This window comes from Nannospalax galili, unplaced genomic scaffold (genome assembly GCF_000622305.1).
Source record: "Nannospalax galili isolate Female #2095 unplaced genomic scaffold, S.galili_v1.0 scaffold198, whole genome shotgun sequence".
In the NCBI taxonomy this organism is placed as follows: Eukaryota; Metazoa; Chordata; class Mammalia; order Rodentia; family Spalacidae; genus Nannospalax; species Nannospalax galili.
The window spans coordinates 1,572,538-1,596,744 of NW_008341748.1; the positions used below are offsets into that span (position 1 = coordinate 1,572,538).

The 24,207-nt window shown below is 38.2% G+C and overlaps 1 pseudogene; it reads left to right on the plus strand.

Annotated features, from left to right (window-relative positions):
- Positions 1-9,398: 9,398 nt before the first annotated feature.
- LOC103737454 lies at positions 9,399-10,163 on the plus strand (annotated as a pseudogene).
- The last annotated feature ends 14,044 nt before the right edge of the window (positions 10,164-24,207 follow it).

The window sequence follows — 24,207 nt, forward strand, 5'->3', positions numbered from 1 at the left end:
ATATGCCAATCAGTGAATGAGTAGGACTTTTAGGATGACAAAGGAGTATTATTCATTCATTCATTCAATTAAAAGAACAGAATTATTATGTAATTTATAGGAAAATATGTGGAACTTGATATCATCACTTTAAGTGAAATAAGCCAGATTCAGAAAAATAATTATCAAAAGCAAGTATTTATTTGTAGAATTGAAGGAAAAGAAGACACAAATGTAGTAGGACCTATTTTTAAAAAGGAACATAATTCAGAAGAAATGGAAGTGGGGAGTGGAGGGTAAGTGTATAATTATGGCTAAATGACTAAATGGGTCATACACATACATGAAAATATTACAATGAACTCATTATATAATTCATAAGTGCTAATTGAAACATTCTCTTACATATTGATAACTTGGATTTTTAGTTTCTAATGCTCATCTATTTTATGAGTCTGATTCATGAACATAGGCCATTTCTACCTTGATACCTCAGTGACAAAGTCAATAAATCCAAAGACATACTCAGTTGCCTCCAAAATATGATAGTCTTACCATGTAACCTATTTTATTTCACACAAACATCCAGCTAGTGACTGAGGAATAAAATTCCAATATTCTAGCCTTCCTTCTTTAATAGTCCATATGTCAAATATTATCTATTTATATTGTATTTCCTCTATTCTATTGTCACTACCTCAAATTCTAAAATCCAAATTTTACTCAACAGTTTCCCAGACAGTCTCAAATGTCCTGTGTATACATTTTATAATAACTACTATCCGTTTTTACCTTGTCATGCCTCAGCTCAAACACTTTCAGCTCCCCATTACAGAACATTTTCTGTAAATAATCATGTCACAAATACACTGAGCTTTGTTGACCACATGGTATAACAGCTTAATTTTTCTGTTTTAATATTAAAATAGCCATAGAAAATATGCAAACTTATTAGCTTTGTTATATTATACAATTGTATTTGCAGAAATAGGCAGCCAGTTGGACTTGGCCTAGTGACTATAGTTTGACTACCACCAATCTAGATAGTATTAACTCATTTTCCAAGAGTTTCATGTTAAAATTCCATAACAAATTTATTGCCCATTACTTCTCGGCATAATTCCATATTCTGAACAAGCTGTATGCAGATGCATCATAGAACTATGATACTTTTCCAACCTTATGTCTTTTTCCACGTTGTTCCTTCTACCTGCAATTCACTCTTCCCTGATTTTCTCTGAGGTCACTTTTTATTGGAAGAAGTTTTGGAACGTTGGGCATTATGTGTACTCTTTGTTTTTGAAAGTAAGAAATCCAAAAACAAAAGCAGAGAGACAGACATCATTGATGATGTTCATAAGGCAGGATTTTGTAAAATGCTCATATAATGCAAAATATTTGGCTGTGTGACTTAAATCATTCATCATGGAAATAAAATCAGAAATTCCATGCTCAAAACTAAATTTCTCAATGTCAACATTAATCCTCTGGAAGGAAATGGGCAATGAAGAGGCATTTCACCACTGTGTGAAATGTAATAGATGTCCAAACTTTTCTTCTATTTTGTGAATTCCTTTTGTTCCATTTGGTTATGTTTCCAATGTGCTTTATTATACATATTTATATATTGATATTCAGTCTAGGAATACAAGAAATGTATCACAAAGATGACTGTAAACTTTAAAAGTAAGGCAATTGTTATTTTTATGCATATTTATGTGTAATTTTGCCTGATGATTTCTCAAAAATCTGACCTGCGAAAGGGCAGAAGACTAGTAATACTTTCACAAGATTGTCATAGGCTGAACCAATTCATTATTAAATATTTTTTTCTCATTGAAATGATCAATTCAAGACACACTAATTCTAAAAGACTTCTAGCTTAGCACAGTGTATTTATTTGGAGAACAAACATTCACATCCATATTAAGCACACACTAGATGCCTTCAAGTGATCAAATTCATAAACTACACACCCAACCCTCAGATAGCCCTTAATTCTCTCAGTTTTAGCTCTATATTAAATTATGAATGATTTCCACAGCTTCAAAAATCTAACTAAAAATGCAAAATTAAATATTACTATGAGTTTAAGTATATTTACTTCTGCACTAATGAAAGCAATCTACCTTGAGGAAATCTGACAGAGCACAAAAATAGCTTCCCATTTTAAACGTTTCAGGGACCACCTTATGTCTCCATCAGAGGGGCTAGAGGGCCTGGAGATGGAGTTCAGTAGAATGTATGCATAGCATGCATGAGTCCTAGGTTCCACCATCACCCACGAATAACAAAAGGACAGAAGACAGAAAAGAAAGAAGAGAAAAGAGAAGAAAAAGAGACACATGCCCAAATTGACCAGAAGTGGATTCTTAAAATGAGCTAAATTTGATGGTAAAAGGAAAATGTGCTATTAAACTGGTTCAAATAATTATGTAAAACCCAGGGAAATATCAGTAACACTCTGTTACTCGGGGTGGAAAAAAGGTAGAAAGCATCTTGAAATGGGGCATAAAGCCAAAAATGCTATGAACCACTTTAGGAGAGAATACAAAACTGTCTGCAGCAAAATAACACTGCTCCCTGGAGGTTTTTCCCATTCCGTTTTTCCAATTAATACACGAAGTAAAACCTGCAGGAATAGAATGCCCTGGACTAGAAAGTAGGGCAAGATAGCTGTGAAACCCTTATCAAAAATCGACATACAAAAATAAGAGGAATTTCATAGAGTATTTGGCAGGAAGGAGTCTCAAAGCCTTCTGCTGTGTCTCAACAACTCACAAGGGCATGGCCCACCAAACCAGCTTTGGCAGTGAAGTCCTTTTGGCCTACAACCAGTCCAGTTTTTCATCCAACCCTTAACTTTATACCATGCTATAGTGGCTAGGAGATTTTGTGTACAGTGATGTGCTCTCATTGGCAAACACTGGTATATGTGTTAGGCAGGTCTGGGCCAACACTGAGTGGAACTGATTTATGGAACCAATACTATTAGCTTTGCTTCAACCCTTTTAAGGCAGTCAATCATGCTAATACAGACTTTTCCTTCTGAATTAAGGAAAATCCTCCACTGGCTTTTTCCATTTTCTCTGTAGCATGTATCTTTATTTAATGTTTTAAGTGGAACTCTTTATTTGTTTAATAGTGAATTATGGTGTAACAAATTAAAAGAAGAGATTTTTTTCAAAGTACTTATTTTCACTCCTTTTGAGAAATGTGTAATGGAAGCAACTGTTCATTTTCCAAAACTAGGATGAGAATTGACTCTTACCTTAAATTTTTCACGATTTGACACTCTAAAAGCTATGAGCAGAAGCTGGTAAGGCAAGAATTACCAAGAATAACTCAAAGTGAATCCCATTCCAGATTCTTGTGGGAGCTATCAAATACCTACAAATAGGGAATGACAGAGCTTGAGAGGGGGTAAGGCTCCCACTCTTATTAGAGAGGACTCTGACATGGTATCATCTCTTTTATGACAGCATAGGATTTAAAGCATTTGGTGGTTAGACGGAAACTTTGCAGGGAAGACTAAGGTTTCATGGCTTAAAACTAAAAGGCAGAAATGGTGAGAGCCTCCCTCTCTTCATTTCTGAAGTTTCTTAGGAAGGGGCTATCTTCTGGATGTGCACTTAGCCTTGAGGAACTCAAAAAGAATAGAACAGAGCCCAGAAAGAAGATGGTATAGGGTCGGATTCCCAGGACTGACAGCGCTAAAGAAGAAAAAGTGAAAAGATAAGGACATGTTTTCCCTCCAGGATTCTCACTACAGCTCAACAAAGAAGAGAAGAAAATAGGGTTTCATTTGAGGAGGGGCACAAAACACCATGGTTTTGCTTACCTGGAATATGTTCCTCATTTTTTCTGTGTCCTGGAAGCCTGAGTTCATCAGTGTTAGGCAGGAATTACAATCAATAGAAAATAGAGGGTCTCTTTCCCCAAAGTCCACATTCTCACTCTGAAAACCTTTACCCTAAACTGTATTCTTATGACCTAAAGAGTCAGTTCACCTGCCTGGGCTCTAACCAACTAAGAAATCAGTGCCTAGAGGGTTCAGAGTGCACTCATTCTACTGCAACAGGACAATGCCAGCACTGGTTCAGTAACCCCTATACACAGCCGTTATAAGCTTGAAAAAGGCCCAGGATGGAATTATTTTTAAATAACGTTTTCCTGACTTTCAAGACAGCTATTACTATTACCAAACTGCTACTCTTGCCCACATTCTGGAATTTTCACACAGATTTGTCTATAGAAAGTTTACATTGTGCCTGATGTGTCTAAAGGCCATGAGAGCTTGCTTGTGGCTGTTCAGCAACTCCATCTGAGGCCTGGACCAAGTTGCTGAATTCTTCCTACAATTTCACATTTTTAAGGAATATAAAAGATTTTAATTCAAGCTGAGATTCTCTCATAAAATGATGAGATGGATATATATGGGTTCAAATGCATTGAATACATATACCATACATTTAATCTATTTTTATTCCCTGGTGCTTTTATCCTAATAGTCATAGATACAAGGTTGTTGCAAATCATGTTTTTCTGTTTCCATCATGTTTCTATTTTCAAGGAGTACAGGCAACTAAGTCCTTAACAAGGACATTTTTCTAAAATAAATTGCTAGTTACATGATATATCATACATTCTAGTATAGTATACTTAACTGTGGGATTCAGGATAGACCAGAGAGAAGATAGGTTCAAAATGTCAGTGCCTTTACTCATCTTATCAGTTGTCATTTTCCTGTCACCTTCTTAAGAACTATGATTAAGATTTCTTCATTTGTTAGTTACATGAAAGACTTTTTTCAATAAAATGTATGTACACATCTATTTATGTTCTTGGCTTTAGTCCAAATGTTTATTTCATTGTTATTTTGACTGAGTAGTGAAGGATGAACCTCTGGTCTGTTTTCCTACTTAGCTTGATGAGAGGGCATTCATGGCATCTCTGGTCCGAACCCCTCACAGACATCTACTACTTGACTAGGATAATTGTATCAAGGTAGCCAGCATCCCAGAGTGGTGACACTTAAGTTGCCTGTTCAGTCTGCTTCCAGAATTCTGAACAGTGACTCCTGGACCCCTAGCTGACTCCATGCTTCCATGGGACTGAATTTGGAATTGGTCATTTTCTAACTATTTCTGAATTGGTACCTGACATGTCTAACTGTCTAATAATCCCCTTCCCTATATTTTAACTTTTTCTTTCTGTCTCCAAGAATGAAGATTTACGTCCCACTTTCAAGGGCAGGATAGCTAGGGAAGTTGTCAATTAGTATGTGGTTTGATTATGGTTTCTGACTGATCAGTGAGGAGATTTCTCTCTGCATCTGAGTGCTAGGAATTCCTTGGGCAATACAGGGCTCTAGTGGCATTCTGGAGACATGTACTCCATTTCAACTTCCTCACCAATGAGCTGGCTTTTGACTGTTTTGAATAGGTCTTCATGAAAAGAAATAGGAAATGAGGAAATCAGAAGAGAAATTAAAGTTTACAACCATATTAAAAGCTTCTATGTCACAAACAAAGATTCAGAAACCAGAAGAATAATGACAGTGTATGGCAGAATTAGACTGGGGCTGGAGATATGCTTAATCAGGGTTCCTTTTGATAACTGTGGCCACATCATAGCCATGGCTCCAAGAAGAAGCATCTGCTGTTCCAGTCTGGCCTCTTCCAGATTTAAAGAAACTATGGGAGCTGTATGAGATAGAGTAAGAGACATAGAGAGCTGATACTCAAAGGTAGTGTGCCAGGTGGCAGGGATGCTTGAGAGAGAACAGAAATGGTCAATACAAAATTTTCCATATTTTACTGCAGATTTTGTGGCAGAAATGTCCTCTCACATATTTGCTGAGAAATCTTAAGTGAAGTCCTCAGTACACACTGTCACATTTGTGGAAGTAGACCACTGAAGGAAAAGGCAAGGAGCTTAGTCTTACATCCCTTATGTTCAGCGAAACACAAGAGATACAGAAACCAGGAACAAACTGAAAATTCCTATTTCGGTAACAAAGGCCAAAGAAAGAGATGGAATTCAGATTGGAAACGAAGGAATTTTTATCTAACATCTTGATGTCGGTGAATGATTTATTTGCAGGTATATAGGAATGCATAGAGCAGGTTTAAACATGCATCTAAAGTATCCCCCAACACTTTGAAGACAAGGATGAATGCCACAGCAAACTCCCTGTGTTTGGCAGGCAGACCAAGTCCAACCTTATTAGGAAGGGCTGGATCTTTATTGTATATCCTAGAAAACTTCATGATCACCTCTGTATGAAATCTTCTGGGTCTCATCTGCCAACCTGTCTTCTGCCCTTTTGTTTCTTTGAAAGATGATTTTGTAGACTCTCAGTTGGACAGATTGTGACAGTCTTTCTTTTAATCTTTTAAACCAAACATCTGGGTATTTATAGATGCTCAGCAAACATTCTTGATATTGCTCTTCACTTTCAAAACTGTTTTTCAAGCAAAATTTGACCAGCAGTGTGCCAGCTCAGTCCTCTCCCTAGTACTCTGCCTCTGATAACTTATTGTTCTTTGTCCAGTTGCCTTTGCTACATATCTATTCTTTTAAGACTGCAGGAGAACTCCTGCCTCTGACTTCAACTGAGGAACTGTTTCTCAGAAGCCCCTACTTTGCATCCTAAATGCATAACACATCAAATCTTTACGTTTTCTAAATTATCTACTGTGGAAAGGATGATGTCCCTCTGCCAAAGGTGTCTGTGCCTTAATCCCCTCAAATTTGTGAGTATGTTGTATCATATACCAAAAAGATTCTATGTAATTATGATTAAGGTCAGTATTTTAAGACTGGAATTTTATTATCCTGGTTTATATAGATATGACCAATGAAATAGCAATGATATTTAGATGTGGAAGCAGAAGGTAACCAGTACCAGAGTCACAGAACAAAAAGTGACATTGAGTGATGTGACAGAAGACTCATGAGCCAAGTAATATAGGCATCCTATGAAGCTGTACAAGAGAAGTAAAGCAGAACCACTTATACCTTGACTTCAACCAGTGAATCTCAGTCTGGTCTTCTGACCTCCAGAAATGAAAGACAATAAAGTTGGACCATCTTAAATTATAGTTTGTGTTTAATTTGTTATAGCACCTATAAGAAACTACTATACCATTCATGCAGCCACTTGATCTTGGGAAACATATGAGAGAGAGAGAGAGAGAGAGAGAGAGAGAGAGAGAGAGAGAGAGAGAGAGAAACACTCGATATTTATTGAATACCTATTCAATGCCAGGAGTTTAACATACATAATCTCATATGCTTCTTATAACAACTAACTGAATGTATTCTACTCCTTAGACAAATAATGTAAACCTAAAAATGAAGAAGTTTGCTCTAGAACTTTAGGTACCGTATAGTTTTGTCTTGGGGGTAATCAACAGCTGTCTAATTGGACTTAAGGCTCACTCAGTGGAAGTGAAATTATGCATGGTATTGTAAACACATCCAAGTACACATGGCTGGAGATGGCATAGACCCTAGAGAAAAATTCACTTTTGTCACATCCCTAGACCAATGCAATTTCTTACTATATTCTAAATATGTATCCTTGTATTTACAGACAAGTGTACCTCTCACCACTCAATAAAGAAGCTACTTTTTGCAACAAATGGAGACTATTACAAAATTCCACAACTGATTTAGTGATGAGAATAAGTGATTGTGAGCTTCCCAGCCCTAACTGACACATCCACAATGAAACATCTACACTGAAGGATCAAGGAACACCACAGGAAAGGAGGCAGAAAGAATGTAAGAACCAGAGGGACCAGACACCTGCTGCTACTTAAGGCATTCTAAACACGATAGGGAAGCACACCAATGAAGTGTCCACAGCATGGCAGTCTAATGAGATCTGCATATAATAACAAAACCAGTTGACATATCAAGGTATATGGGAGCACTCCTAAGCAGGCCCATGTCAAGATGAAGAGCTACAGATAATCAGTGGATACTGAGGGAGGGAGAGTCAGTTTTCTCCAGGAACTAACTCCATGAGGGGTTATGGCAGTCCTAAACATGGGTACACATGAGCACCACTAAATGTATCCAGTGCATTATATATATACATATAGATGTATTATATGTATGATATATATATACATATATGTGAATCTAATAAAGGGGAAAGGAAATTGAGGGACCAGGAGGAATGTAGTAGGAGCTGGAGGGGGCCTTAGAGAGATGGAAATTATGGGAAGAGTGTACTCTGCATGAAGATCACAAAAATATTTTAAATTAAAAAATTAAAATTGGCTGGGCGCGGTGGCACACACCTTTAGTCCCAGCACTTGGGAGGCAGAGGCAGGAGGATCTTTGTGAATTCAAGGCCAGTCTGCTCTACATAGTGAGTTCAGGTCAGCTGGGACTACAGGGAGACCCTGTCTCAAAAAGATAAAAAAAAAAGTAAAATTAAAAAATTCATCATAGGTTTATACAACTGCAAACCCTAGGTCCGTATTATGTAGTTTTATGGCTTTGAAAAGAAGGTAAGTCAGGTGTGGTGGCACGCTCATTGAATCCCAACACTGGGGACACAGGGGCAGGTAGATTTCTGTGAGATAAAGGCAAGCCTGGTCAAGTTCCAAGCCAGGTTGGGCTATAGGGAGACCCTGTCTCAAAAAAAAAATCAAAGGGGAAAAGAAGAAGATAACAATAACCATACATTTCACAAATATTGATTCAGTGCTGACTACATGCTAAGCTAAACGTTGAGATTACTTTGATGAACAAGAAAAGTGTTCTTGATCTTTATGCAGTTTGTAGTCTAGGTGGTTAGAGGGAGAGAAATGAAATCAAATATGAATATAGAAAATTTTAAATGTGATTATTCTATGACAAAAAGAACTAGAGCACTACAAGTGTGTGTATGTGGAGGTTACTGATTTCCTTAGGAAAGCAAGTGATATTAGAAACTCAGTTCTGAAGGGACACTGAGTTATCAGTAAAAACAGTATTTGTATTTAGGAAGCCCATGCTCATTGTGACATTTCCCAGCTAAGCCTGATTTCATCATTCCTTTTCCAACGCCACATTATGGCATCTGGAAAACAGTGGCATCTAAGTTTAGAACACAAAGCTATTGGTTCTATTTGGTGAGAAAGAGTCTCACAAAACTAACACTCTCTAGGATGTGCAGAGTGATGATGCAATGCTGGGCAGTGCAGCTCTGGCTCCCCTTTCCCCCTTGCTGGACAGGAGGTGTCTATGGGGCACCCGCTGCCACTGCCCCTGTGGGATGCTGTCTCTATGGCCAGAAGGAAGAGCACAAGATCACTGGCCCAAGTACACAACTAAAAGGTAAAGTACTTTTATAAAACAAATCTTCAATCGAGTTTAGCATTTTGATGCTTGGCATCTAGACTCCTTGTGCCCTTACTATGGCAGAAACAACTGCAGCTCACAGCCAAAGAATTTGTGAAGTTTGGGCTTGTAGCCTGGATGAAGAGATGAAGAAAATTCATTAAGTTATCCAAAAATATAATTATGTTGCTACAGACACTGAGTTTCCAGGTGTGATTGCAAGGCCCATTGGAGAATTCAGGAGCAAGGCAGATTATCAATATCAACTATTGTGGTGTAATGTAGACTTGTTAAAGATAAGTCATCTAGGAATGACATTTATGAATGAGCAAGGAGAATACTCTCCAGGAACTTCAACTTGGCAGTTTTAATTTTAAATTTAATTTACTGGAGGATATGTGCATTCAAGACTCTATAGAGCTTCTGACAACATCTGGCATCCAGGTTAAGAAACACAAGGAGGAAAGAATTAACACCCAATATTTTGCAGGACTTCTTATGACTTCGGGAGTGGCCCTTTGTGAAGTACCCAAATGGTTATCACTTCACAGTGTTTATGACTTTGGCTATTTAATAAAAATCTTGACCAACTCTAACTTGCCTGAGAATAAATTTAACTTTGAGATGCTTCAATTATTTTTTCCTGTCTTTATGATGTGAAGTACTTCATGGAGAGCTGCACAATTCTCAAAGGGGGATTACAGGATGTTGCTGAACAATTAGCCCTAGAACGGACTGGACCACAACATCAGGCAGGATCCAGTTCACTTCTTACAGGAATGACTTTTTCAAAATGAAAGAAGTATGAAGACATCAGTGCCTTTTTCTTGGTTCTTAGGTAGAGAACATTAAAAATCTGATGACTAAAATTTGGGGCAATTGGAACCTACTAAGTGAAGATATAATCAGAGGTACTATATGTTACAGCTACCATACTTGAGTCTAAATGTTCAATAACTCCTCCAGAAATGTAATTCATAAGAAAATGGAAGAATAACTTCTTTATATAATAAAGTTTAAACTGTTACACAAAAATAAAGTTAGCATTCTCTCTTCAAGGCCAGGTAGGGCTACTCTGGGCTCCAAATTGAGGAAAATCTCTAGTTTATGGTGGATGGGGAGTTGGTGACCCCATCTCTCATGAAAGCAGGTCTTAGAAATTGGACTTCTTAGTCATGAGTATGAGAGAGATGTTTGTAGGGAGGAGAGGGGACTGAAAGAGGTGGTAGGGAGGTAAGGATGAGAGTGATGATATGTATTGTGTGCATGTGTGCAGTTGTCTAAAAACAAATTTAACTAACTAAAGTAATTGCTAGAAAAGTAATTACGAATTCTGGCATTTCTGGCCTCTATTGACCATCTGCATGAATCATGGTCAGACCTCCTGGCACCAAGTTTTCATACACATCTTGCTAAGCTGTCCTGATTTGTTCATCCTACCCACATTCTCCTTCCTGTTACCTCCATTTTCAGTTTTCCCTAACTCTTGTTGACCTGCTCCATCATTTAAGAAGCAGGTAGAGATACTGACCTGATTAGCCCAACACAATCTTTCCAGAAACAGATAGTACCATATCTAGAAAGAAAATGAATCTTTTTTAAAAATCTATGAATGTAGTGCCTGCTGGGGTACGAATGGAACAGAAAATAATAAAAGCTACAATATACCAACAAGATCTGACTACATTATCATAGTAACCTGAAATTTTCTTTTTATAAAGACACCATTAATATTGGCCTAATACCTTAACCTAGCAGCCGTGTTTTAATTTAATCACACATTGAAGGATCTTGTTTCCAAATAACAGTTGGCTTCCCATATCTATGGGTTCCATACATGCAGACTCGACCAATCCAGCATTGGAATTTTCTTACTTTTTATAGTTGCATCTATACTAAGTGTATGTAGATAGTTTCCTGATCATTATTTACTACATAAAATAGAAAACAACTATTTATATTATACTCATCTCATGTTAGGAAGTATAATCTAGAAATGACAATACACAGGAGGCTGTGCATGGGTTCTATGAAACACCATGGTGGTCTGTGCAGGGAACTTGAACATCTGAAGATTTTAGCATTCATCAAGCTCCTGGAACAAATAGCCCAAGGATGTTGAGGTATGACTGTACTATCACAGGCAGAGGTACTGGGGATTAGAATTTCAATCTGCAAACTTGGGGATAGTGGGAGCAATTCTGCACATAATGGTACATAAGCTGTCTCCTATCTAGGAGGTGCCCTTTCTACTAAGGTCTTATATTGATTACAATTCCAGCAGAGCAAACTGAATTACCTTGACTATTTTTTGCCTCAAATACATGTCACAGTGCTAATAAGAAGCCCTGTTAGAGGGCACTAAATAAAGAGAACTTTCTGCTAGAGGTAGTAAATAAAGGGAACCTGAAAACTACCTCTTGCTATGGGTAGAAAGGCACTGGTAACTACAGTTCCAAGCTCATGGGGGCCACACAAGAATAAATTCAAGCCTCTGAGGCTGAAGCTAGAATAAATCAGCTTGTGATAGAAAGGATAAGATACCAAAAGAAGCAGTTTACTTACAGCCTTGGATAATGTGAAAACATTAATTCGAAAGCTAGTACATCCCCTAGGAATTATAACATAACTAATGTGAAGACGTAATTTACTTGTTTCCAGGCTGACCAGCCTATCTGAAGCACCTTTACGGCAGTAGATGGGCAAAAAGAACTTGAACTCAAGCTAAGCTGTAAAGAGTTGGACTGAGTTGTGGGTCTACAGCCCTGTCTGAAACCTGGAGCATTAAAAAATAATTCTTATGTTGGTTCCCGCAGTGTCAGTGTGACAGGTGATGGCACTGACTATAAAGGCCATGACGTTTCCTTTGCTCTGAATTCATGCTTACCATTCTTTTACTAGAAGCTTCGCTTCTCTGCATATGGTTTTGTAGTACACAGGGCATGGTTTAAATTCTCAGTTTACATTATATCTTTGCAGCCAGGTGTTGTGGCACACACCTTTAATCCCAGCACTTGGCAGGCAGAGACAGGAGGATCTCTATGAGTTCAAGACCAGCCTGGTCTACATACAGAGTTCCAGGCCAGCTGTGGCTACAGGGAGACCCTGTCTCAAAAACACATAAATAAATGAATAAATGAATGAATGAATAAATAAATAAATAAATAAATAATACCTTTGCATCATACTCTACATTGGTAGGGTCGCTCCATAAAATATTCATGCTATATTTTAAGCTCCACACCCAAATTTGCTACTTTTTACCACTGGTGCTCCTGGACTATTACATTTCTTAATCTAATAAATAGTGTTATTTATTGTCCAGTCCATATATCCCAAACAGTGTTCATTCCATCTATTTGAAGAAAGGAGTTATAAAAGTCTGGATTATTGATACTGTATAGAGAGTCATTGCCCATGTCAATCACCAGGATGGCTGATAAAGCCATATTGTCCTTAAAAAAAAACCTTAATTTCTGTGACTAGTGAGATGGCTCCACAGAAACAGGCACTTGCCACCAAGCCTGATGACCTGATGACCTGAGTTCAATCCCAGGCCCCACATAGTGGAAGGACAGAATTGACTCCCACAAGCTGTCCTCTGACATCCATAAAGGCATGCCTGCACACATACAGACAAATAAATAAATGTAATTAAAATGTTAAAATATAAAACTTAATATCTTTTTCCTAACATATGATAAATATATATACATTACTGGGGTGAAGGGTAAATTTCATACACACATACAGTGTGTACTGATAAAATAAGGGTAGCTAGCATTTCCCTGTCATGTGTGGGTGTGTATGTGTGTGTGTGTGTGTGTGTCCGTGTATGTGCATGTGTGTGTGTGCATCTGTGTATGTGTGCGTGCGTGTGTGTGCACACGTGTATGTATGTGTGTGTCTCTCTCTGTGTGTGTGTATGTGTGTGTGTGGTGGGGATGGAAACTTGTGCATGCTAGGCAACTGAGCTACATCCTCTTTGGAACCTTTGAGTTCCTCCCTCCTAAAGCATCATAAAGAGGTTACTGTGAGTGATAGCCATCATAAACATTAGAAGGAAATGAAGTCAGCATAGCAAAGAGATACCTACACTCCATGTTTATTGTGGTATTGTTTGCAATAACTAAGATATGGAATCAGTCTAGATGCTCATAGAGCCATGAATACATAAAATGTGTTCTATACCCAAAATGTAATATTATTCATCCATAGGAAGAATGGAATCCTATCACTTTCATCAAAATAGATGGAAGTAGAAAATATGTTAAGTTAAATAAGCCCCATTTTCTAGATCTTTATAGACAAAGCACTCCCTACGTAGATGTATTTGTCATTTTATGCATCATTTTTTAGGTTAGAGGGAAACAGCAAGCTAGGTCCCATAGTGTTATAGGTTCTACATAATTCATAAGGCCTCTAAGGAAGCTAGACAACTAGGTGGGTGCTGTTTTTGTTTGATTTGTTTTGTTTGTTTGCTTCCTTGCTTTAGCTTTCCATATATTCCAAGAACGAGATTGACAGGACTCCATGAGTCTCCTATGAATCTGGATAATTGAGTTAACACCCCAGCTCAGTTCTTTGTGTGCTCCTTCACCCACTTTTAGTCGTAAAGGGACAAGGCCAAGAACCGAACCTGGAGACTGGCACAGCAAGGTATGTCAGTGTGTAAGACTATTTCTTGAATGATATTCTTAAACACCCAAGGTATTTCAAAGGGGATTAGGGGCTGCACCAAAGAAAATGTGGGTGTTTCTGTAACCTTGAAAAAAAATGCTAGAAGGGGTTTCACAAGGTTCTTCAACGTGACTTCACAGATACATTATCTGCAGCCCAAAGAAGTGCAGATGATACTTCAGCTCAGCTCTCCTGGCTTTCTAATACAGTTTCCATCTCTGTCAAACCACAAATCTTTTTCCAGTAGTTCTAAGTGATGTTTGTCTGAAACATATTCAAAGAAGAGCTCAGAAAAAAGAAACAAAAAACAGTGGGTCTCTACATATCTTGAAGCTCTTTCTAATTCTCCCAGAGAACAGGGTTTAAGTAATCCTTGGGGGTGAAATTCTTCTTTAGGTGAATAGGCATTTTTCATAGTGCTTCCTTATTCCTTTCATCCTTTTTCATCCTTTTCTTGTTGATAGGGTAGTTTATTTCATCTCCCAGCGAAAAGAGAATGAGAACATCAGATCTTCCGAGGCCATCTTCTTCTGCGGTCTCTGCAGGAAAATGGTTGCATCAGTCTCACCCTGAATCTGGTGACCACTAAATTATAGCTAGTCCCAACTGGCCTTTGAATTTATGTACTAACCTCTGAAGCCCCTACTTTGCCATAATCTCAAAGTCCCTATACATAAACACTTCTATGTCCTGACATTTTTGTATTTGGGATGTATGGATATTTCTGCCACATACCATGTGTAGGCAATGGAAAGCCAGTTTCTCTACCTAACCGCCTTCCTCTGTTGCTGTTGGGCTATGGCTTCTGCACTACCTTGAGGGCTCAAAATAGGGAAAGAGCTGAAGAGGCTCTGTGCTTTTAGATTTTGATTGTGTAATATCTTCTTGCCTCTAACACTTGAGCTTCCAGAGAGGGAGGTCAGGCTCGAGGAGTCATACCATCATCCTCTACATCATCTTTCTTTCTCATCCCAGAATCTATTTAGAAAGAAAGGGTGTACTTTCTCTTCATTCATTTCCCTTTATGGAAGAGACTTCTCCTGAGTCACAGCTCACTCCATTCCTGGAGTGATGGATGGAAAGAGCAATCTTTTCCTTTTAGTCTTTCTTTTAAATTTAATTAACTAATTTATTATTTATTTATTTATTTATTTATTTGTAGGGGGTCATATGCCATGACACACATGTGGAGGCCAGAGGACAACCTGCAGGAGTCAGCTATCTCCTTCCAAAATGTGGATTTGGGGGAGCAAAATCAAGTTGTCAGGCTTGACAGCAAGTGCCCTTACCCGCTGAACTATCTCGCTAGTCCAGAAAATCTTTTCATATTATGATAGACTCGATCACACAATCTGTGTTGGCCAGCACATAGATTCAGAAATCTTAGACTGGTTAGAAATTAAATATTATGAAATAAACACATTAATATTCTCCCAGATAGTATTTCAGACATGTGCTGGTTGAAACAGAAAATCTGGCCTAGATCACTCAGTACCCCCATCTCACTGGTGGCCCTGAAAATATGTCTAAATTTCCTTAGTGCGCCATAGAACACAAATGTCTAACTGGGTAACCCCAGAAAAATCTCCCTGCCTAGATTTCAGTTTCTTCTATTACAAATGGAGTAATATTAACCAGGTAGTCTGCAGTCTTGTAAAAATGTTCTGATTAACCAATTAAAACAAACAAGAAGCATAGATCCAGAAACAGATCTTAATGTTAAGGCTCTAGTAGGTTAAAGTGTTTTTCTTCAATGATTCAGGAGACGCTAAGGCTCTTCAATGCCTTTGGGTCATTAATAGGAGCATTAATCCTCACTGTCTCGCAGCTGCACTTAAGTGTGGATTCACAGACATTTCCAATTGATTGAAGGCCAGATAAATCACTTTTTCAGCAATAAGGTGCATCAAATTAGCTTCTATTTGCTTTCCCCTGGAACATTATTAAAAAAGAAGGTGATGAGATTTGTGTGCATAAATTAATTTGCAAGTTAGCCCACAAGATTCATTTTCATTTTCCTATCCTGGCAACATTTTCAGATTATAAATAGGCATCGCTACCATAACAGAATTAATATCTAATGAAATCTTTCTGAAGACATTATGTATGAAACCCGTCTGTGGATTGAAAAAATAATAATGTGAAATTATCCTTAATTTGAATGTTCAACAAGTGAAAATTTCCCACAACAAATACCTTGTTTTTCCTCTGGGGACTTTACTTTGCTAAAGAAAAATGAAGACTTAAACTCGATTAGAACGTGTTTGTTGGCTCTTGGGAGAAACAACATAAAGACACTTGCAGGAAAATAAAATTCTGAGAACCTTTGTCTCTATAGCAAAAGTCACGCTTCATTCCAATCTGTAAAGGTCAGTCCTTGTTAGAAACAACAGCACTGGCTATCTACAGTGAGATAGCAGCTCCCCCATGAGGTTTCATCTAGAAGTGAGAGGGAAAAAACACACAAGCAGAGTTTTTGCTTTAAGAAGCAGCAGGCTTGGAGCTAACACTTGCTGGAAACGTCTGTTATTTTTTGTCCGTTTCATTATATGAAACTAAAAGTTTTTGAAAAGAAATCTTGATTCTGGTACATATATTAACACAGATCAGAATTGAATATTTAGAAATTTAAACAATCTAGATAGCAAGGATTTCTACAGAGATTTGGAAGGAAAGGTTTCAAAAGGAAAGGAGAGACACAGCATGGAGGAAGAGGCAAAGAGCAGAGGATTGAAAGGAAATGAGAGGAAAGAGCAAGAGGGTTGAGAGGGAGAGTGTAGGGGACAGAAAGGAAATGCAGGAAGGGGAGAGACGAGTGATGGTTGGTATGAAAAGAGATAAAAACAAAAGGATGACAGAGGGAGAAAGCAAGGCTGGACTTCAGATTTGCTCTCTCAAAACCTCCGTTTCTCAGAGTATTTATTTAGTGTGTCAACTGTGTTCACAGTGGTTGGTTCTTTCTTTTAGATTTTTTTTTCAGTTGTAACAAAACTCTTCACTTCACCAGCAAGAAATGTATACCAAATCCCAGGGATGAGTGGCTCCTTTCTTTCCCCATGCTCCTTAAATTTCCCAGCTTTTCTATCCTGACTGAAGTGAGTTTCAGGATCTTCCCTCACCTACACCCCAAATCCTTCTGAAAAATGGAGGGATCGGAGTGGAGACCCTCCCGTAGCCCTTGCATATTGACTAAGATCACACACTCATGAAAATATACAAAGTACCCGAGACCCTTGCCTTTCAACTCGGCACAGCTCTACCAGCAAGTATTCAATATTCTTTTTCTTTATTTCTATTATCGAATCTCCACTCTCTCATATATGTTTCATGATTTTTTTATTTTTTAGTCTGTACATTTCTCAGTTGGGATTTGGGATTTCTCTGTATGTTTCTTCACCCACCCTTCAGTATCATTTTTTAATATAAGCTTCACTTATATCTCTTATACACCTCCTCTCATACCTTGGTCTCTTCCTTCGGTCTCCCATTCTTAACCCATCATCTTTTACTTCTCAATTATAACCTTCAGTAGCTTTACTAATCCCAGCTACTTGACGCACCTCAGCTTATTTTTCTTTTCAAAGTGGATCTAATACTTAACCCATATTCTCACCCACATTATTTCTCTCCCACTCTTAGTTTTATTGACTAAAATCTGAATAAAATCCATAATATCCTTGGTTATTTATGCTCCAACAGTTATTGAATCAAATGGGACATTGTTAATTGGCTAGTACATTTTCATAGTGGTACTATCCAGTAGTTGTGGTTGTTCTCAAAGCTAATTTTTCTACTCAGGGAATAACATCGAGTTCTCACCAAGCACCCTGAGCTCCTGGATTTAGGAACAACTTTCTGAACTTGACACCTCAACTCTACCATATGCAAGTCCCACTTGACATTTCCAAGTATTTCAAATGAAGGGATATAGCTGATGAAAACAACCAAGCAGCAAAATAACTCCAGATTTGTAATGCTCAATACAGCAACACAAGAAACATGAAAAATGAAGGCAACATAACTCCTCCAAAAATTACTAACCCTACAGTTATGACATCTAGTGCAAGCGAGTTAAAAGAAACTTCAGAGAACCCAAAATAATGGTTATCAAAGTTCAAAAAAAATCTAGAAAGAAAATATTCTCCTGATGGACAATACAATCAGCTGAATGAAATTAGGAAGGCAATGCAAGATATGAAAGAGGAATTCAACAAAGAGATAAAAGTGCTGAATAAAAAAACATTAAATGCTGGATATGTAAAATGTAAGTAAAATAGAAGGCTCTGTGGAAAGTCTCACCAATAGACTGTATTAAGGAGATTCAGAGTATGTGAGCATGAAGACAAGGTAAAGAAACTGGAACAGTCCCACAAGGACAAAGACAAAATATGGAGAAGGTACTAGTGAGAATTCCAAATAAATGCTCTGCTGTGAAAAGCCCAAATCCATGGGCAATAGGGAAAGAAGAATCTAGTTCTAAATGCATAGAAAAATTCTTTTTTGTCTTTTTCAGACAAGGTTCCAGCTGTCCTGGAACTCATTATGTAGACCACAGTAGTCTTGGACTCACAGAGATCTACCTGCCTCTGCTTCCTGAATGCTGGGATTAAAGAAACCATTTGTTTTTTAACTTTTAAAAAATTTATTGAGAATTTCATACATGCATATAAGGTGTTTTGTTCAAATCCACACCCACACCTTCCTTTCCAACTTCTCCCATAGCTCCTTATCCATTTTTTCTGATAACTTCGTATAGTCTTTTTTTTATGGGTTGGTTTTTTTGTTGTTGTTGTTTTTGTTGGTTTTTTTTTTTTATTTTTGGCTACTCTAACATTTCCCCACTCTGAAGAGGTAACCCTAAAATCTTTTAGGGATTAGATAAGAACTCCCAAATACTTTTGACGCTTTGGGCCTTTGGAATAGAGTATATTCCTAAGAGGCCCAAGGACATTTTGACTTTTAGCCAAGAAACTAGCTACTTTTCCTTGGGGTCTTTTTACCCAAAAGAATCATAACAGAAAATTTATCAGAGTTAAGAAAGAGAGGCCAATCCAGACACAGAAGGCTTTTATGAGACCAAACATTCAAGCCCAGAAGAGAGCCTCTCTTATATTACAGTTAAAACACTAAATATACAGAACAAAGAAAGCATTTTGAAAGTAACAAGAGAGAAACCCTGAGTCACATACAAAGGAAGACCCATCAGATTAACAGCATATAGTTCAGCTGAAACATTTAACAGACAGAAAGGCTTGGAATGACATTTTTCAAGTTCTGAAGGACAATATATGTCAACCCAGATGACTGTACTCCAGCAAAGCAACCTTTCTGTCATAATAGATACAAAAATTAAAAGCTTCTGTTTTTTAAATAGACTAAATTCATTTATGTCCACTAGGTCAGCTCTACAAAGATAATTGAAGGAATCCTTCAGATTGAAGAGGAAAATAAATCCACCTATGAGGTCACAGGAAGCAACACTAGAGCAAGGAAGAGGAAAAAAACATCACACAATCAACAAAATGACAGGAATCAACATACATCTTTCAATAATAGTTCTGAATAGTAATAGTCTGAATTCTCCAATCAAAAAATGCAGACTAGTACATTGTATGAAAAAGCAGGAAACACTCCCTAGTTGCCACCAAGAAACACTCCTCAACCCAATAGATAGACATTATCTTAGGGCGAAAGATGGACAAAGGTATTCTAAGCAAATGGATCTAGCAGGTGTCACTATTCTAAAATACGTCAAAATAGACTACAAACAAAACTATTGAGAATAGATAAGAAGATAACTTCATAATGATTATGAGGATTATGGGAATTCTGAACCCCAAATAAATACTTCACAAATTAAATACTATTAGATGTAAAGTCACAGACCAATCCTAGCACAATAGTGGTGGATGACTTCAATGCCCCATGCTCAACAATGGTCAGGTCTTTCCACAAAGAATAAAATGATAAATATATGACTTAAATGCTATCATACATCAAATGGACTTAACAGACATTTACAGAACATTCTATCCAAACCCTGCAAAATGTACATTTTTTTTCCTCAGCAGTTCATGGAAATTTCTCTAAAATCAACCATATATTAGGACACAAAGCAAATCCTAGCAAGTATAGGGACATAGAAAATAATCCTTGTATTCTGTCTGATCACAAAGGTAAGGGATAAGGAATGAGACTAGAAATCAATGTTCTTACCTCTGTTTTATTGAGAATTTGATATGAGGCTTCTGTATTTGTTGTGAAATCTTATGATAAGGGACAGAGTGAAGCACTCTTTCTATACAGTAAAGGAAGAAATGTACCCAAGTCAAAGGAGATGGTGCTTGCAGCCCTCTAGCACCCAGGAGAGGATTCACCTGTCCCTTGGGTTTTTCAGGAAAGTGAAAGAAAGAAGAGATCTGGTATGACAAGAGAAGAGGAGGAAGCAACTACTCCAGAATGCAGAGACATGGAACTTCCAATATCCTCATATTCCTTCTCTCTTTCAAAACTTTATTTTGAATGCCAGACTTCCATGTAATTGCTACTAAGCATATTAAATTGTATATGAAAACTTTAAACAAAGTTAACTTTCAAGACTCTCAAAAAAGGCTACAAATCAACAGTAAGGGAAACGCTAGCGCATACACAAAGTCATGGAGAATGTTGAATGGGTCCTTGAAGAAATCAAAATGTATATTTTAAAATTTCTCAAATCAAATGACAATGAAAACACAAGATACTAAAACCTATGGGATACAATGGAAGCAGTCCACATGAAAACACACACAAAAAAAAAAAAACTAAGGAAGCAAAACAATTCTGAACAATAAAAGATCTGATGGAGGCGTCACCATATCTGATGTCAAGCTATACTACAAAGTCACAATAATAAAAACAGCAGGGTACTGGCACAAAACAGACACGTATAACAATGGAACAGGATAGAAGACTCAGATACAGAAATATGCAACTACCTAATTTTTTACAAAGATGCCAAAATTACACATTGACGACACATTCTTCAGCAAGCAGTGCTGGAAAACCTGCGCATGTACATGTAAAAGAATGAGACTAGGTCCTTATTTCCCATTCCACATAAAAATCAACTCCAAGTGGATCAAAGACTTTAACATAAGTTCTGAAACTCTGAAACTGCTAGAGAAAAAAGAAATAGGAAGTAAACTTTAAGATACAGCCATATGTTGGGACTTTCTGACTAGGACTACAATCACTTAGGAAAGAAGACTAAAAATCAACAAATGAGATCTCATGAAACTAAAAAGCTTCTATACAGCAAAGAAAAGTGTAAACAGAGTGGAGAGGTAGTCTGCATAATCACAGAAAATCTTTGCCAGTTGTGCATCTGACAGAGGTAGGCTATGAAACTGAACAAAGAGGTTTCAAAAGAGTATGAATGGCTAATAAACATATTTAAAAGTTTTCAAAATCATTAGTCATTAGGAAAATGCAAATTAAAACTACTTTGGAATTTCTGGGGCCAGCTTCTTTCCTGGGTAAGTTTGGTTGCTGCGAGACCACTGTACCTTGCCTCCCCCAGCCTCGTTCACCCTCCCAACTCCCCCACCCCATCTCTCCTCCTAGCATGGACACTGGCCCATTTATTCTCTTGGCACTCCAGAACTCTGGACTGCTCTTTTGGCCCAGGCTCCCAACTGCTTCCTGACCCATTGTACCCAGCCCAGCCCAGTTCCTAGATCTAGTCCCCAGGAGCTCTTGGGGCCTGTTCCCTCCATCAAGTCACCTTTGCATTTCTGTGCAGCACAGCCACCAGCTTCCTGGGGCCAGCTTCTTTCCTGGGTAAGTTCAGCCACACCCACTGTGCCTTGACTGTCCCAGCTTCTTTCACCATCCTGGCTCCCCCACCCCATCTCTCCTCCTAGCATGGGCACTGGCCTGTTTCTTCTCTTGCCTTCCCAGATCTCTGGACTGCCCTCTTGGCCCAGGCTCCCCACTGCTTCCTGATCCTTTGTACCCAGAAAAAAATCTCAGTTCCTAGGTCTAGTCCCTGGGAGCCCTCTGAGCCTGTTCCCTCCCTCACAGCACCTTTGCATTTCTGGGTGGCACAGCCACCAGCTTCCTGGGGTCAGCTTCTTTCCTGGTTAAGATTGGCCACACCCACTGCACATTCACTGCCCCAGCCTTTGTTCACCATCCCCACTCCCCTACCCCATCTCTCCTCCTAGCATGAGAAATGGCCTGTTTCTCTCTTGGCTCCCCAGACCTCTGTACTGCCCTCTTGGCCCAGACTCCCCACTGCTTCGTGACACTTTGCACCCAGAGGAACCCAGTTTCTAGGTCTAGTCCCCACCCCCACACCTTTGCATGCCTGAGACAGGCCCTGGTCCCATACTAGCCCAGCACCCAACTTCCTGAGGCAAGCATCTTTCCTGGAGGGATCCAGACCTTAGGAGAAAGCCTGAGAGCATCTGATCCTCTTCGGACCTGGGCCTTTCTATGGGAGCTCTTGAGCAACAGGACGTAAGCCACCTGGCCCCTCTAATATAAAATCAAAGGAGAGAATCTGAAGCCTGGTCCAACCAGGCTTCATGCCCAAAAAGTAAACCACGAAGGCACATAAATTTTACAAAAAGAAGCACACCTAAACTCAACAAAGGAAGGCTTGAGTCTCACACAAGAATCAGAAACTACAAAAGAAATCCACATGTCAAAATCACAGAGAAAAAAATAACATGATAAGCCCAAATAATATATCCCCACCAAGTACCAGCAGTCCTGTAGAGGACTACAATGAGAACCCCCTAGAAATAACATAGGACATGGAATTCAAAAGAACAATTATAAACATGGTAAAAGAATTCAATGACTGTAAAGAACACACAAACAAATCAAAGAACTGAAAGAAGATAGGGACAAACTTCTGAATGAATTCAGATGAGTTAGAAATATTGAAGAATACTCAGACTGAAATGAAGAAGGAAGTGAAACATTCAATACACCAATTAGAAATGACAGGAGAAAGACTCACCAATAAGATGATTGAAATGGAAAACAGAATATCAAGACTGGAAGACAATGTGGATGAACTAGACCAGTCAAGCAGAGATTATGAAAAATTTAAGAAAACACAAGAATGGAATATGCAGGAATTGTGACACTATAAAAAGACCAAACTTACACATCCTAGGCATAGAGGAAGCAGAAGAATCTCAGGATAATAGTATGGACCAAATCTTCAACAGGATTGTAGAAAAAAATTTCCCGAAATTAAAGAAAGGCATGTCCATATAAATACAAGAAGCACATAGAACAACAAATAGGCAGGACCAGAAAAGAAACTCTCCACGGCACATCATAGTAAAAACACTAAATGTATAGAACAAAGAGACAATACTAAAAGCTGTAAAAGAGAAACAAGTCAGATACAAAGGAAAACCCATCAGCATTACAGCTGACTTTTCAGTGCAAACTATTAAAGCCAGAAGAGCCTGGACCAAAGTACTCCCAGTTCTAAATGACTACAAATGCCAACCCGGATTACTTTACCCAGTCAAAATGTCTATCACAGTTGAAGGGGAAAGAAAAAACTTCCATGACATAAATAGGATGAAAGAATTCATGTCCACAAAACCAGCCCTTCACAGAGTTCTTGAAGCAATACAAAGAGCTGCAGAAAGGAAAGACTATGCCCAAGAGATTACAGAAAAAAACTTAGTGAAGGTGTAACTTGAAAGGCACAGCTACACCAAGAATGCGAACAGAAATCAAAATGACAGGAATGAATGCAAATCTTTCATTAATAACTTTAAGTATCAATGGACTGCACTCCCAAGTCAAAAGACACAGACTAGTTGAATGGATTACGAAACCAAACCCATCTTTTTGTTGTCTGCAAGAAACCCATCTCACTTTCAAGGACAGGCACTATCTTAAGGTGAAAAGATGGAAAAAAATATTCAAGCAAATGGTGCTAAGAAAAAAGCAGGTGTTGCAATTCTAATATCTGACAAAATAGACTTCAAACTAAAACTAATCAGAAGAGATAAAGAGGGCCAGTTCATTCTGCTCAAAGGAACAATTGACCAAAGAGATTTTACAATCATGAACATATATTCACCAAACTCTGGTACACCCAACTTCGTACTATAGGACTTTAAGACCCAGATTAATACCAACTCATTAATAGTAGGGTACGTCAATACCTCATTGTCTCCACTAGATAGG